This window comes from Microtus pennsylvanicus, chromosome 6 (assembly GCF_037038515.1).
Source record: "Microtus pennsylvanicus isolate mMicPen1 chromosome 6, mMicPen1.hap1, whole genome shotgun sequence".
Lineage (NCBI taxonomy): Eukaryota > Metazoa > Chordata > Mammalia > Rodentia > Cricetidae > Microtus > Microtus pennsylvanicus.
Window position 1 is genome coordinate 93200430 of NC_134584.1, and position 16804 is coordinate 93217233.

The following is a 16804-nucleotide window of genomic DNA, read 5'->3' on the forward strand; positions in this document are numbered from 1 at the left end:
TCCTTAAATACCGGCCTGAAATAAAGGCCGTTTCTCTTCTGGAGAAAAGCGTAGTTCTGCCAGGTGGGCAAGATAACCCTGGGTAACTATTAGAAAAGAACAACACTAGCCGGGCGATGGTGGCGCACGCCTTTAATCCCAGCACTCGGGAGGCAGAGGCAGGCGGATCTCTGTGAGTTCGAGGCCAGCCTGGTCTACAAGACCAGGACAGGAACCAAAAGCTACGGAGAAACCCTGTCTCGAAAATCCAAAAAAAAAAAAAAAAAGAAAGAAAGAAAGAAAAAGAAAAGAAAAGAAAAGAAGAGAACAACGCTGATGTACTTAGGAAATAATTCTAGCTGGGTGGTGGTGGCGGCGCACGCCTGTAATCCCAGCACTCGAGGCAGAGAAAGAAAAAAGGAGGGAAGAAAGGAAGAAAAAAGAAATAATTCTGCCAATATTTCGCTGTGTAAATCTCCCTTCTGTCCAAGTGGCCAGAATTGCAGCTTTTGTCTAAATTGTTTAAAATGTAACCAGGGGCCAGGACCTGAAAGAGATGTAAGGATGACAGCATAAACGAAAGGTAAAGGCCTAAAGCCTATGGAAGTTAGTAACGTGTTCTGTAGGAGGCAGGTTTCTTTTGAGGCATTAGCCGGAGCCAGAAGATGCTCTGGTTACACAGCTTTTCTGGACTTTTCCTGGGTGTATATATAGAGTGAGTTCTCACCGTTTGGCATAGTCCTCTCCTTCAGGAGGTGCACCCATCTCTGCAGGTGAGGCAGGGGAGCGGGAGGCCTGAAGTAGGAGCCCCTCCACCGACCTGTCAGGTCACCCTGAGGCCCAGGGAACGACAGTGTCACAAGGTCTCCCACTCCTGCCTGAAGCTGTCACTTGAACCTGAAACATTCAAGACCTTTTCCTGCTCAGGTGCCTCCCACTGGGCACATTTCAAGCTCAATAAAAAACCTCCCCAGACTTTCAAGACTCCCTTCCTGGCCTCTCCCTGCTCTACCCAATTCTGTGAAGGCTGCCATTGGCCTTAATGCCTCCAAGTCTTCTAATCCGTCACCACACAATATTGTACAATCCTGGCCACCCTCCCTTTGGGCCCCCCCCCCCCCCCCCCCGTTTTAGGCACAACACTTGGGTCTTTTCTATGGCCTTGTTGGGTGCCTTCAGTCCAGAGAAGTCCTGTCTGAGCAGTTTACTTCTTCCATTTCGATTGCCACTGAGATTATGGTAAATGACTTACTAAGTGGCAGGAAGCCAAAACTCATGATGGCTATCCCAGAGATTGGTTCTGATATCCAGCTTCCTCCCCCAGCTGAAAACAGCCCTGAGCGGCTTGCTCTCGCCAGTTTGGATACATTTAAGAATGTTCTGGCCCTGTTAGTACTGGTCTTCACATAAAAGGAAGGAGAGCTGGAAGTCTTTTCCCCTGGCCCCAGAAAAATCTCCTCTGGAATCTCTTCAGCCCAGTTTCTCCCCGGGACGCCATCCTCAGAGACTGTCCCTGACTTCCTGCTTCCCCAACTCACTGTTCTCTGAGTGGACACACAAACATTCCTCAGTGCGCATCTCGCCCTGAGCTTGTTTCCTGCATGCATGCACCCGCCCACCTCACACTGGATACCCAGACACATAATTCCAACGCTTGAGAGCTTATTCCTGTGCGTTCCAAACAGCCACCAACTCCAGCTACTCTCCGTCACAGAGGGGCTTCTTATGTTGTGAAATGGGCTCAAAGGAGTAGCCCTGCAGTCCTCCTGGCGTGTGTGTTAGTAAAATGGCTGCAGCCAGGAGGGTTCCAAGGTCAAGCAAAATATTTTGATGAGCAAGAATACTTTTCATCCAAAGAAATGCCAGAATATCTCAGTGACCGACGGGAGTCACTGGGTCTCTGAATATAATCCAGGAGTTAAAAGCCAGGGACTAAAAATGCCACAATTAGAAGCAGAGTCATTTGCCTTGGATCCCTGGACATCAAGGAACAGCGACGTACAATGAATGCCACTAAAGTTTAGAATGTGTTGCTTTCTGTGGAGCGTAGATGTAGGGGCAACCCGAGGCCAGCAAGAGACGATTACAAGTTTAGTGACAGAGCTGGAGAACTGAACGCGTTCCAGAGTATTTAAGGACTGGAGTGGAGACAAACAAGCCATAGATTAGATATGGGTGGGAGCTATAGCAGGAGGCTGCAAAGGATAAGGGTCTAGATCCGTGGTTCTCACTTGTGGGTCGTGGCCCCCTTTGAGGGTTGAAGGACCTTTTCTTTTTTTTTTTTAAATATTTATTTATTTATTTATTTGTTGTATATACAATATTCTGTCTGTGTGTATGTCTGCAGGCCAGAAGAGGGCACCAGATCTCATTACAGATGGTTGTGAGCCACCATGTGGTTGCTGGGAATTGAACTCAGGACCTTTGGAAGAGCAAGCAATGCTCTTAACCACTGAGCCATCTCTCCAGCCCTGAAGGACCTTTTCATAGGTGTCGCCTGAGAGCATCCAACAACAGAGATATTTACATTATGATTCATAACTGTAGCAAAATTACAGTTATAAAGTAGCAACAGAGATAATTTTATGGTTGGGGGGGTCACCAAAACATGAGGAAGAACCATATTAAAGGGTCATGGCATTAGGAAGGTTGAGACCCACTGCTGTAGATGTTCGCATTAAGTTACTGGCTGGTCAGACCACTCCGCTAGGTGAGAAATGGAGCCGGTTTGGTGGGGCAGTGGGGGTTTGGTTGGCAGCTGAGGGATTTGGTGGAGGAAGTGAGGACTTTGGTCAGGGGTTGAAGGGTTTGGTGGGGGACTGGGGGCTTTGGTTGGTGATTGAGGGGTTTGATGGGAGTGTAAGAAATGAATGGTTATTGTTCTCTCTTTGTTGATGACACAGCCTTGCTTTTGTTGAGTTCAAACCCTTCTGAGAGTTCCCATTGGTTTCCTAATAGGAAAAGACCAGACTTCTCATGATGGCTGTGTCTGGTGCGGCTGTCCCCAAGCTCGCCTCCTCCAATACCTGAAGATGTGCGCTCACCACAGGAGGGGGCATTGCCCTGTATCCTCCTTCCCTCTCAGCACAATCTGTTACAGTGCAGTGTGCTGTTTCTTTGGGAGCTGCCATGACACGTGCCCATCTCTCACATTGGTCAATAAGCTCTGCAAAGGGAGGCGCCATGACTTTAGGGCCTCATGACAGGATGGAGCGGGGACCCAAAAACCACAGAAAAGGAAAAGGCGGCTGAAGTGTGTTTGTGTGCTCTCTCTGCATGAAAAATGGCTTGAAATGCTTTGTCCTTGAAATTCAGAAAGAAACTCGTTTCCAAAGGCACTGTGTCCAGAGGTGAGGCACCTTATTGGGGGTGAGAGGGGTGGGGATGGGGGAGTACCATTCTTGTGGGACTCCATGAACCGCTGTGATGGCTGACCTGTCAGTTTGACTACATCTGCAATCCACTAGAAACCACAAGCTGGGGGCGCTCTTCTCTTGGTCAGATCATTTGGAGCAGGAAGACCCGCCCTAAATCTGGGCCGTGTTTTGTTGCAGCAGTCCAGATAGAAGGACATGGAGGGAGGAAAAACTGCTTTTTATCTGCTCTCCCTCGCTCTCGATGGCAAACCAGCCTTGCTTCCCTCCAGTAATGCAGACACAGATCTGGTCTGTTGAGACACACAGCCTCGTGAGCTGAACAACCACGGGTTCTCAGCCTCTCCAGTGGGAGACAGCCATTGTCAGACTACCAAGACTATAAGGTAAAATATATATATGATATGGGGTAACATGTATATACTTATATATGTGATAGAGAGAGAGAGAGAGAGAGACAGACAGACAGATAGGGGGTTACCACACACACACACACACACACACACACACACACACACACACACACCATACTATCAGTTCTGTTCCTTTACAGTCACCACAATGATGTATTGTTACAAAATGTGGCCACATGTCTTTTTTTTCTCTATTTTCCTGATTGCCTTTCTGCGTTCTGTCATGACACGAAGCAGCCCCAGCTCGCACCCGATGCCAGCACCACACTCCTGGATCTCAGCCTAGGGAAGTACGAGTGAAGTAATCTACTCGGTAACCTCCAGCTCACCGAGTCTCAGGTATTCTATTACAGTAACAGAAAGCAGGCTACGACAGAGGTCACTAGGAAAAGGACAGTGGGTCCAGGGTGCCTGGCTGTCATCTGAGCAAATGGATGGGGAGTTTGAGGTCAGCCTTGCTGTGCATCGTCTCAAAAGCGAAACAAAACGAAACAGAAAACTAGGATGGCTTACTTAAAGAGCAGCAAACGAGGAGGCAGTCTCAAAGAACATTATATCGCTATAAAATGCTGAGCTCGGGAAACAATCCACCCGGGACTTGACCTGTTGTGCCAATTCAAGCTAATCATTACCTGGACCAGCTAGGATCACCTGGGAGACAGCGCTCTGGGTGCGTAGGCCTGTGTGAGATTAGCTTGACTGTATAAACTGAGGTGAGCGTGCCTGGCCACTGTGGGTGGCACCATTCCCTGACTGGAATCCTAGACTAGGGAAATGGAGAAAGGGAACTGAGCAGGAGCAAGCATTCATTGCTCAGAGGGCAGGGGCAGCTGCTTCCCGCTTCCATTGCCTTCACCCCCCTACCCATGATGCATCGGGACAAAAGAAGCCCGCCCTGAAGTTGCCATTGCTGGATAATTTTATCACAGCAAAGAACAAGCAACTGAGACATCTAGTTTTTAAAAAAATTATCTTAAAAAACCCTTTTTACATTTATTTATGTGGGAATGGGTCGAGTAGGTCCTCTTCTTCCACCGTGTCTCCGGGGGCTAGAACTCGGGTCACCAGGCTTGATAGCAAGCACATTCGCCTTCCAAATCACTCATTCATTTTTATGGCGTTTGCCAGTCTAAAGTTCTGGAATGCATCTGATATGAAAATTGCCCCAAAGGTCCTTGTGCTCAGAGCTCAAAGTCTTGTCCCACCAGGAAAACTGTCGTGAAAGCTCTTCTTTTGGTCCCCAGAAGCTAATCGTTCAAATCAATTTTTAATCTCTCATTTCCTATCAAAGATCTTAACAGAAAGAAGTAGGGAAGTGATGAACCTGTTTTCTACCTGGAGCCATTTGCCCCACGCTCTTCACGAAGCACGGAGCCTATATCTGTCTGTGGATTATGCGTATGGTTTAGCACACGCAAAACAATCAGCTGGCTTCTGACAGAAAATGGAATTAAGACATCAAAGACTTTATGGATAGTGAGATCAAAGTAGTCGAACATTTAGCTTTTCTTTTTTTATAACTGAATGGATTTAAAGGAGTGTACTAAATACGCAAAGAGTCTATTGTTAAGCATGGTGATGACCAATTTTGACTGACAAGTTGGTTGGATTAAGAAATACCTAGAAGTTGGGCTGGGGAAATGGTTCAGTGGCTAAGGGTACCGGCTGCCAGGCCTGCTGGCCTTGGGTTAGCGCTCCAGAACCCACACACTAGAAGGAGAGAACGGACTCCCGTGAACTGTCTTCTGACCTCCACGTGTGTGCCACAGCATGTACAAATGTACACACACACACACACTCAATAAGTAGAAATGTAAACATTGCGACATTGGCTAGAGTAGAGGAGGTATGGCCTGGCTGGAAGAAGTACCTTGCTGGAGACTTGTCGTTGTTTACAGTCAGCCCCGACCCTTCCCTCCCAGAGCTCATCCCTACTTTCTGGCTAACGTGGATTAAACAGCTGCATCCCATTAGGCCCTCTTCGTCACGCATCTTAGCTACTGTTCTATCTCTGTGGTAAAACATCATGACCAAGGCAACTTATAAGACGAAGTGTTTAATTGGGGATTTGCTCACAGTTTCAGAGGGCTCAGTCCATGACCATCATGGCAGGAAGGATGGTAACAGGAAGTGAGGCATGGCACTGGAGCCAGAGCTGAGGGATGATTACATCTGATTCATAAGTTGGAGGCAGAGAGAGTGAGACTGAGCCTAGCACAGGCTTTTGAAATCTCATAGCCCACCTCCAGTGATGCATCCCCTTTAACAAGGCCACACCTCCTTATCCTTCCCAGACAGTTCCACTAACTGGGGATCAAGCATTCATATGAACCTCTGGGGGCCATTCTTATTCAAACTATCACACCATGATAGATTGAATCCATGAACAGAATGAATTTTCCTCCTATGGTAGTTTAAATAGGTATAGCCCCTGGAGACTCTTGGTTTTGCTTGCCCATAGTTCTGGAATGGCACTATTGGGAGGTGTGGCTTTGTTAGAGTAGGTGTGGCCTTTTTGGAGAAAGTGCTTCACTATGGAGGTTGGCTTTGAGGTCTCATATGCTCAAGTCACAACCAATGTGACAGTTCACTTCCTGTTGCCTACAGATCAAGATGTAGAACTCTCAGCTCCTCCTCCAGCACCACGTCTGCCTGCATGCTGCCATGCTTTTTGCCATGATGATAATGGACCAGACCTCTGAAACTGTACACCAGTTCCAATGAAATGTTTTCCTTTATAAGAGTTGTCATGGTTGTGGTTTCTCTTCACATCTATAGAAACCTTAACTAAGACATACCCATAGGTCCCTTTATAGCATGCATTTTTCTATAGCAATTCAGAAATTAACAGCAACGGCCATCAGATGCATCAGAAACCACAGACCTGAGAAGCACTGTTTTGGGGAGATGATGCCAAGTCTGTTCTTTCTATGTCATTACAGTAACTCCCCACAACCCCCAGGTTTGAGTGAGTAGGTGGATTGCTAAATGGATAGTTGAAAAATCCTACAGAAAACAGCATTTTTTTTTTAAAAAAAGTTAGACTAGCTTATGAACCATTGAATATTTGTAGCTTAAAGAAAAGCAACCCACACACAACACTGGTGCTCGTGCAGGCTGAGAAAATCAGTTTCCTTTTGTGATCAAACAGCATCTTGAACGTGGCACAAGGCTTGCAAAGAACCTGCCTCTTTTTCAATGCTGACAACGGTATCACCGGCCGCAGGAGCAATCTGTTGGTTGACTTTGGTTTTTGGAAACCACCTCTTTCTGTGGTTTACAGCCTTTAAAATGTTTAATGCTGGGGAGGGAGAGGGAACTGGGATTGGTATGTAAAATGAGAAAACACTGTTTAAAAAAAAAATAAACTGAAAAAAAACCCTAAAATGTTAAATGCTTAGTTTCCATATAACCAGATCTGCAAAATAAGAAATAGAAAATTGGGCATGGTGGCTCATGCCTGGGTCCCTGCATTTGGGAGGCTGAAGTAGGATAATCATTACTGTTCAAGGCCAGCCTGGGGCAGAGTAAGACCCTACTTCAAAACAAACGAATGAATGAATGAATGAATGGATATAAGGGGGTAGAAGAGAGAGAATTGTCATGAAATATTAGTTGAAGAAGTGTTACATGTATTTGTGCTGTGAAATATTTGTTTAATGATGCAAAGATGTGTTGCATTCCTTTATGTTGCATTTGCTTAACTCTGTAAAGCTGTGTTACTTTGTCTTCCTAAAACACCTGGTTAGTCTAATAAGAGCTGAATGGCCAATAGTGAGGCAGAAGAGAGGGATAGGCGGGGCTGCCAGGCAGAGAGAATAAATAGGAGGAGAAGTCTAGGCTTGAGAGAAGAGGAGCCAGGAGCAAGAAGACGCTAGGGGTCAGCCACACAGCCACACAGCCACACAGCCACACAGCCACACAGCCACACAGCCACACAGCCACACAGCCACACAGCCACACAGCCACCCAGACACACAGTCACCCAGACACACAGTCACACAGCCACACAGCCACACAGTCACACACCCACACAGTCACACACCCACCCAGCCACACAGTCACCCAGACACACAGTCACACACCCACACAGTCACACAGCCACACAGCCACACAGCCACACAGTCACACAGTCACACAGCCACACAGTCACACAGCCACACAGCCACACAGTCACACACCCACACAGTCACACACCCACACAGCCACACAGACACACAGTCACACAGACACACAGTCACACAGCCACACCGTCACACAGCCACACCGTCACACAGCCACACAGTCACACACCCACACAGCCACACAGTCACCCAGACACACAGTCACACACCCACACAGCCACACACCCACACACCCACACAGCCACACAGTCACACAGCCAGCCCCAGAGTAAGAAGGACAGAGAGACACATAGAGTAAAGAAAGGTAAAAGCCCGGAGGCAAATGTGAAGAGAAACAGAATGACTTAAGTTAGGAAAGCAGACTGGAAACAAACCAAGCTAAGGCTGGGCATTCCATAAATAAGACCAAGTCTCTGTGTGTTTATTTGGGAGCTTGGTGGTGGACCCCAAAAGGGAACAAACAAACAAACAAAAAAACAACTACAGAGAACATTTGCGGAGAAATAGCCTGCATGCACAGGACTAGTCCCTGCATAGTTCAGATGCTTCTATTTCTTTATTAGGATCATCACCTGATTTTGAAAGTCACCAACTAATTGGAATCAGACAACTCTCTCTCTCTCTCTCTCTCTCTCTCTCTCTCTCTCTCTCTCTCTCTCTCTCTCTCTCTCTCTCGTTTGTTTTTTGAGATAAGATTTTTCTGTAGCTTTGGTGCCTGTCCTGGAAGAGGCAATTATCTCTTCTTATTCCAACATTTTAGCAGGGAATTTTTGAGTCCAACCAAAAATATGACTCCCTCTTGGTTTATTTATAAACACACTACAGTCATCACGTGCCTCAGCTCCACTCTTCCAGTGCGGATCCCCGGAAACAAGGGCACCCCCACAGCCAAACCTGAAAACGTCCGCTCCACACACCTAGACTGTTGAATGGCAGGGCTGTTGTTTTTCTCTTTGCTCTTTGGGGACCCGCCACCCGGTTTCCAAATAAATCCCATGGAGTGTTATTATTTTAAATGCCCAGTCTTGGCTTGGCTTGTTTCTAGTCAGCTTTCCTTAACTTAAATTATCCCATGCACCTTTTGTCTCTGGGCTTTACCCTTTCTCTGTTTCTGTCCACCTTTCTTTACTTCTTACTATGTGGCTTGCTGTGGAGCTGGGTGGCTGGCCCCTCCTTTTCTGGCTTCTTCATCTTCTCTTCCCAGATTTCTCCTATTTATTCTCCCTGCCTGCCAGCCCTGCCTATCAATTCTTCTGCCTTGCTATTGACCCATTCAGCTCTTTCTTAGACCAGTCAGATGTTTTAGACTGGCAAAGTAGCACAGCTTTACAGAGTTAAACAAATGCAACATAAAAGACGCAGCACATCTTTGCATCGTTAAACAAATATTCCACAGTAGAAACAAACGTAACACATCTGAAAATAATATTCCACAACATAGCAGACCGATTTTAATTTTCATACACCAAGGAATTAGTTCTTGTAGGTATTGGTATGCGGTGAGTAGTTATATTCCTTATCAAAATTCCTACGCTGAAATTTTAATCACCGATATAACACTACAGGGATGGGACTGAGGAAGGTGAGCAGGTCATAAGCTTAGTGCTTATATTCATTGCTTTTTTTTATTACCCAAAAGACAGAGCTTGAGGGTAGAGAGGGCTTGAACTGGGCTCACAGTTTGAGGGGGTTGTAATCCATCATGGTATGGAAAACATGGCACAGAGGCAGAGGCAAAGGTTGCTGGCTCACATCGTGGTGGGTCAGGAAGCAGTGTGGCCTGAAGCTGAGCCAGGCCATTACCTTCAGTGCCTGTCTCCCAGTGGCCCACTTCCTCCTCTAGACCGCATCTTCTAGAGATCCTACGAGCTGAGGGCCCAATGTTCAGACACATGAGCCACACTTCTGTGTCTAAACATAACAGTCTACATCTGGTCCACTTAGGGCCACGACAGTTCATAACACAAAATGCTTTCAGACCAACTGCAGTTAGTGTTAGTGTTCAAAACGCCAGTGGCTCCTGAGACTTAAGGTTACTTTTTTTTTTATATTTATTTATTATTATCCTGTCTGTGTGTGTGCCTGTAGGCCAGAAGAGGGCACCAGACCCCATTACAGATGGTTGTGAGCCACCATGTGGTTGCTGGGAATTGAACTCAGGACCTTTGGAAGAGCAGGCAATGCTCTTAACCTCTGAGCCATCTCTAGCCCCTTTAAGGTTACTTTTTAACTGTGAGCCCTGTTTCAAAAAAATTAAAAAGCAAATTAAAAAACAAATGAAATTAAATTTAGAAATTAAAAATTAAAACACAGACCAAGTCACATGCTTCCGATATATAACAGTGCAGGGTAAACACTGCTGGCCCACACAGGAGAGCCGAACCAGGAAACAGAGGGCAGAACTCAAACCAACAAAAACAAAAGCCGAGCAGGGCAGACATCACACCCTACAACTCCACATCTGGCATCTGAGCCGCATGGTGGAATTATCTGGGCTTGAATGTCCTTGGGAGCCCTGGCCCTGCAGCGCACGCACGTGCACAGGCGCGCACGCGCGCGCACACACACACACACACACACACACACACACACACACACACACACACGACTCTCTCTTGAGTTGTCCAGGAAATGCTCCAAATCGCCTTCGGCAGGTGACCCAAATTCCCGGGTCTCCAGTGACTGGGGGCTCCAGGCAATCTAGACTTTAGTTTGAGGCACGGCCCACTCAGGAGCTCCACACATTCACGCTGACCCTGCTTCGCCTCAGCAGCAATCTTCTAGGACTCGGAAATGCTTGCATCCTGTATGCCTGCAAAAGAGCACCATGTGGCCACTGCCCAGAACCTGCCAGCTCGAGGTGTTACATGGCTCCCTTGGGACGAGATTACAGCAGCCTCTGAGAATCCGAGCGGCTGGACAGGGCAAACATGTCTCTAGGCCAGCAGTTCTCAACCTGTGGGCCACACTACCCCCTACTAGGGGGCTGATGACCCTTTCATGGGAGTCGCATAATCAGATATTCTGCATATCATATATTTGCACTGTGATTCATAACAGTAGCAAAATTACAGTTGTGAAAGAATAACGAAATAGTTTTATGGTTGGGGGTCACCACAACATGAGGAACTGTATTAAAGGGTCACAGCATAAAGAGTGAGAAGCACTGCTCTGGGCAGCCATGTTAAAGCCCCCCTCTTTCTCCCTCTCTATCTTCTCTCTCTCTCTCTCTCTCTCTCTCTCTCTCTCTCTCTCTCTCTCTCTCTCTCTCTCTCTCTCTGTAAATCCGGCTAAGCAGATTGAACAACTGAGTCACAGCATGGATGCTTTGTTAGCTTGAAATGCTCTGCACCGAATCAATCAACTTTACTATGGAAAGACACAAAGACAAGGCAGTTGGCTTGGGATGATCAAGCAGGCACAGCACTCACGGGACCTCCTGGCCTATCCATCTTAACTTCTCTGCCTCAAAACTGTGAGAGAAAGGTCTATTCGTGTGTGTGTGTGTGTGTGTGTGTGTGTGTGTGTGTGTGCATCAACCTCAGGTATCCTTCCTCAGGAGCTGTCGACTTTGTTTATGAGACAAGGCCCCCACCCGCACCTGGAGCTTGCCGATTAGGCTGCCCTGGTCATCAGCAAGTCACAGGCATCCTCCTGCCTCCACTTTACCAGAGATGGAACTGCAGGCATGTACCACACCAGTGCCCTTCATTTTTGTGTGTGCTGGGGATTGAACTCTGGTCCTCACGCTCGCTCAGCCGGCACTTTACCTACTGATCTATATCCCAGCCCGAAGTCTCCCTCGCAAGGGGTGACTGTATGGTATTTTATTATTGATCCCAAATAGGCTTAGAATATTCTAGTTTGCCCAATCCGGATTCAGCCAAGATTCAGTTGTTACATTAACTGTTATATCCCTTTACTCTCTATTCTAGAACAGCCTCCTACCTTCATCGGTCCCTAATACTTTCTTTGACCCGACAGGTCTGCCTGTTGGACCTACTCTGTGCTAACAGAAGTTACTTGACTACTCTGGACTGTACATATTAGTAAATTTGAAGCATCCCATTGGAAAGCGTCATCATTTCTAACCCGCTCTAATGACTGATTTGCTTCCAATAAATTCGTTCTTGCAAATATCTGTGAGCCCATAAATCAGACTGGTTCCCACGGTCACGGCTTAGTACTTTATCCCAATCAAGTAGTATCCAGTTTAAAAATAGGCGGAGGCGAGTTGCAGTACTAACATCTGTAAACAGGAAACAGCAGGACCCGAGGGGCGGAGTCTCGCGGTCGGCACACAAACATTTGCTACACGCCCATGTACGTAACTGAGCTGATTCCTCTGGTCCCTGATAATTGACACACGGTGAACTTCTTTAGGAATGCTCATCGCTGTTGTTTATCCCTACGATGCGACAGTGTGTTTAGAGAAGGGAAACGTTTATGTTTCGACGCGCTCTTAACTGGTTCTTTGCTCTGGGAGAGTGAATCTACACAAAGTTAGAAGCAGAGAGAGAGAGGAGTAAGCTCCTCGGAACGTAATTTGTCTTTTCCCAGCGATAGCTGCAGCTGTTCATACAGGTCCCTCCCCTCCAGCTGATCTGTAACAACGCTTCCCCTACTTGTCTAACTGGGTCTGCAAAAACACTTGAGATTTACAGCCAGAGGAGCCAACAGCTGCTCTTCCAGAATAGACGAGTGCCCTCTGGTGGGCACTGGGAAGAATGCAAGCAGCGAAGCAAAATTCAGTGTTGAAGTATTTCTCAGAAAATCTTAAACAGATTTGTGTGCGGAGGATGGTGGCAAAACCATCAGCACTTGATTGTGGCAGAAAAACCTCAAACTCAAGGTAAGCCAGAGCTATGGAGCGAGAGCCCGTCTCAGAAACAGGACAAAAATGCTTTAAAAAAAAATCCCGGGCTGGAGAAATGGCTCAGCAGTTAAGAGCTCTGACTGCTCTTCCAGAGGACCAGGGTTCGATTCCCAGCACCCACATGGCAGCTCACAACTGTCTGTGACTCCAGTTCCACGGGATCCATCACCCTCACACAGACGTATATGAAGGCAAAAACACCAATGCATATAAAATAAATAAAAATCCCGATGGGCTGGAGAGCTGGCTCTGCGGTTAAGAACGTTGGCTTCTCAGAAGACCTAGCACTGGCATGGCAGCTCGCACCTGTCTGTAACTTCCGTTTCCGGGGGGATCCGACACCCTCACAGACATACATCAAACAAAACACCAATGCACATGATAAAAATAAAATTAAAAAAAACATACATTTGAGTTCCTGAAAACTTATGCTTTGGATTTTCCTTGAGCCAGGTGTTTTAAGAGTCCTAAGCAGGACAGCTCATTTATGGAGGATTCGTTCTAGTCACAGAGGTGCAAGGTGGACACAGGGAAGTCTTTCACCAAGCCTGGCTCCTAAGCCTCTCTAAAGAGCCTGTCTCAAAACTCATCCCCACACCTGCCTAAGGACGTTCATGACTTTTTGGCTCCCTCCAATCCATCTTCCCATCTCCATTTTCTTTCTTCAATCACCCAAACCAAATGACTAACAATTTTCAATTCCCTTAGATACAAATGACAATAGAGTTTACTAGTCAACACACACTGGGGCCCCACGCCATGAATCAAAGGGATGGAGCAGTTGCTAATTGATGGGTCACCTATAGAAGCCCAAGGTTTCCACCCTGGAGAGATGGAGCTGGGGAGGGCTGGAGGGAGTGGGGGTGTCTACCCCCTTCTCTGGTTCCCACACTGAACTTCGTGGGAGTGTATTGGCACCACCTAGGCTGAGGCTGGTCCTGCGCCTGTCTACCAGAGCAAGAAGGAGGCTGGTGAGCTGGCATTGGTGGCTCTGGCTATCGAGCAATAGGCATCTAGGTCATGTGACCCAGCTTCTTAGGACAAATGGCTGCCTTAATAACTGGTTAAGTGAGCTGAGCAGCCCGGATAATGGACAGCTGGCATGGCTCAGCTCCCACGAGGGCCTAAGAGGAGTCCTCACCCCCCCCCCCCGCCCCAGGCCACCTTCCGCCCACAGCTTCAGGATGGCTGCCAGAGTTACTGATGCTTTCTACCATAAATCACAAAGGCAGGGTGTGGCACAAGGTCCCAATTAGCTTCTGCAATCTTTTAGAAGGGCTAGAGTCATTTAGCCCTGAGCCAACTGTGCCAGGCCCTGCCCTTCCTTCCGTAAATGTGGGCTGATGAGATGGTATGTGGCTCCTGCTTCCTGACCAGAAATGCCAAAGAACAAGACTGGACAGAAATGGTTTCTGGGAGGAACTAGAGTCAGGTCAGGAAAAGCCACCAAGCCATCTGACCTCTGGTTTGGGGTCTGCCCTCTCCCTGGGTTCCACCCGGCTCTTCTCGGCAAACAATGATCTCGGATCCATGCGCCTTGGTTAGGTTGCCCACTCTGTTCAAAACAGCCAGTGAGTTCCTTCACTAGTGGACCAGAGACGTATGAGGTCCCGGAAATCCACCCCTACATCACCTGTCACCTGCCCCTTGCTCGGCACATCCTCTGCCTCATCTTCCCTCCAGCCCACGGCCTCTGCAGCTGCTGTAGCATGACAGGCACACTCTTGCCCTGGGATCTGTGTAAGTGCCATCCCCTTCGCCTCAAAGAACAGCTCAGCTTCCCTGACCACTTATGGAGAAGAGCCATTCCGCCCCCTGGTCTAGGACTTGCTTTATTTCGTTCTGCAGCGTTTATCACCCTGAAGCACACTGAAGAGTTCATGATCTGTCTTCCTGATCCACAAAACCATCCAAAGCCGAAGAATACAGGCGTTTTGATGTTGACTCTTTCCTTTGTTTTGGACACATCTTTAATCCCCACAACATTTCTATAACGCTGTTCTCTGCTGTCGCCTAGTATAGAAGCTGCTTCCAGAAGCAGCGGTGGGGACCTGTCTAGTTTTGCTTTTGCTAATCTGTTTTGGTTTTCTGAGACAGGGTCCCAGTGTAAGCTAAAATCATCCCTTGCCTCCCCTAGTTGGTTTAGGCCAGTGTTGGATCACAAAAGAAAAGCCAACTAAGATGCCCTAGAAGAAACACAAATTCAAAATTCATACTTTTTTTTCCTTTTTTTATGGTGAAAAAGTGTATATTTAGAATTAGCCGGCTGGGCTCAGTTTAGATGATTCCAATCTTGTTGGCAACATCCAGAGCATCATAATCAGGAGCCAACCGAACATACGCCTTCTTCTCTCCGTCGGGCCTTATGAGGGTGTTGACTTTGGCCACATCGATGTCATAGAGTTTCTTCACAGCCTGTTTGATCTGGTGCTTGTTGGCCTTGACGTCCACAGTGAACACAAGTGTGTTGTTGTCTTCTATCTTCTTCATGGCTGACTCGGTGGTCAGGGGGAATTTGATGATGGCATAGTGGTCAAGCTCGTTCCTCCTGGGCGCGCTCTTCCGGGGGTATTTAGGCTGCCTTCGTAGCCGCAGGGTCTTGGGACACCGAAAGGTGGGCGATGTGCGGATCTTCTTCTTTTTGTGGCTGTGGACGCCGTTCAGCACTGCCTTCTTGGCTTTCAAGGCCTTCGCTTTAGCTTCGGCTTTGGGAGGGGCAGGAGCTTCCTTCTTCGCTTTCGGCGCCATCTTGAGGAAAAGCGTGGCCTACTCTCGTTCCCATGAGCTTATCTTTTTTTTTTTTTCCTTTTTGAAACAGGGTTTCTCTGTGTAGCTCTGGCTGTCCTGGAACTCACTCTGTAGACCAGGCTGGCCTTGAACTCACAGAGATCCCCCTGCCTCTGCCTCCCAAGTTCTGGGATTGAAAGCATGTGTCACTACCACCTGGCGGTGTTTTATTTTTGTACTGCCTTCTTTTTAGAAGTTCTTATTCATTTATTTCCATTTCATGGGTATTTTGCCTGCATGTTCGGCTTTGTACGATGTCTGTGCAGGATCCCCCAAGGCCACACCATCCCAGCCAGCCATCAGTCCCGGGCTTGGGCCCTCCTCCCAACCACAGAAGACTTCAGGCAAGCAGGCCCGGGCCACACAAGCTAGAAAGGGTGAGTGACCTGCCTAGAAGTAGAACTGTACCCCTCTTCCCCCGTAACCCCCAAGACCTTTCACCAGGCCAATGCCCTCCCAGCATTGAAGAAAAACCCACAGAAGCAGCTACCCTGACCCATAGGAGCCCACAGAGTCTGAACCAGCAACCGAGGAGCCTGTGTGGGATCAACCTAGGACCTCTGCACATGTGTGACAGTTTGGCTGGGTTTTGGGGCTCCTGGCTGTGGTAACAGGGCCTGACTCTGGTACTTTGACTGGATCTTGGGAACCTATCCCTCATGCTGGACTACCTTGCCCAGTATGAACACGGGGCGGGTGCTTTGTCTTACAGCAGCTTGATCAGGCTTTGCTGATGCTCGTGGGAGGCCTGCGACTTTCTGAGTGAATATGGAGGAGGAGGGCTGAGGGGGGAAAGAGGAGGGATGAGAGGGAGGCCGAGGAGAGGAGGGAGGGGACACTGCAGTTGGGATGTAAAATAAATAAATAAATAACAAAACAATGTGCATGCAGTACCAGCAGAGGTCAGAAGAGGGCATCTCCTGGAACTAGTACCGACATCTGTTAAACCACATGTGGGTGCTGGGAATTGAACCCAGGTCCTCTGGAAGAGCAGCAAGGGCTCTAACTGGAGAGCCAGCTTTCCAGTCCTGCATTGTCTTCTCTTGCTAGCCATCAGTAGTATTCTAGGCAAAACAGCAGCTGAGACGAAAGATCTGGAGGCCAAGAGAGACAAGCGGGTGTTTGGAGAATCTTAACTTCAGTTCTTATAACTGGGGACCATCTGTAGTGTAGGAGTCTTTGTCCTGGAGTTCTAGACTCTGGCAGAAGCCTTAGGGTCAAGAGACTCCCATCACTACATTGACAGAACAT

At 47.8% G+C, this 16804-nt stretch overlaps 1 pseudogene; it reads right to left on the reverse strand.

Annotated features, from left to right (window-relative positions):
* Window positions 1–14998: 14998 nt before the first annotated feature.
* LOC142852935 (large ribosomal subunit protein uL23 pseudogene) lies at window positions 14999–15514 on the reverse strand (annotated as a pseudogene).
* Between the last annotated feature and the right edge of the window lie 1290 nt (window positions 15515–16804).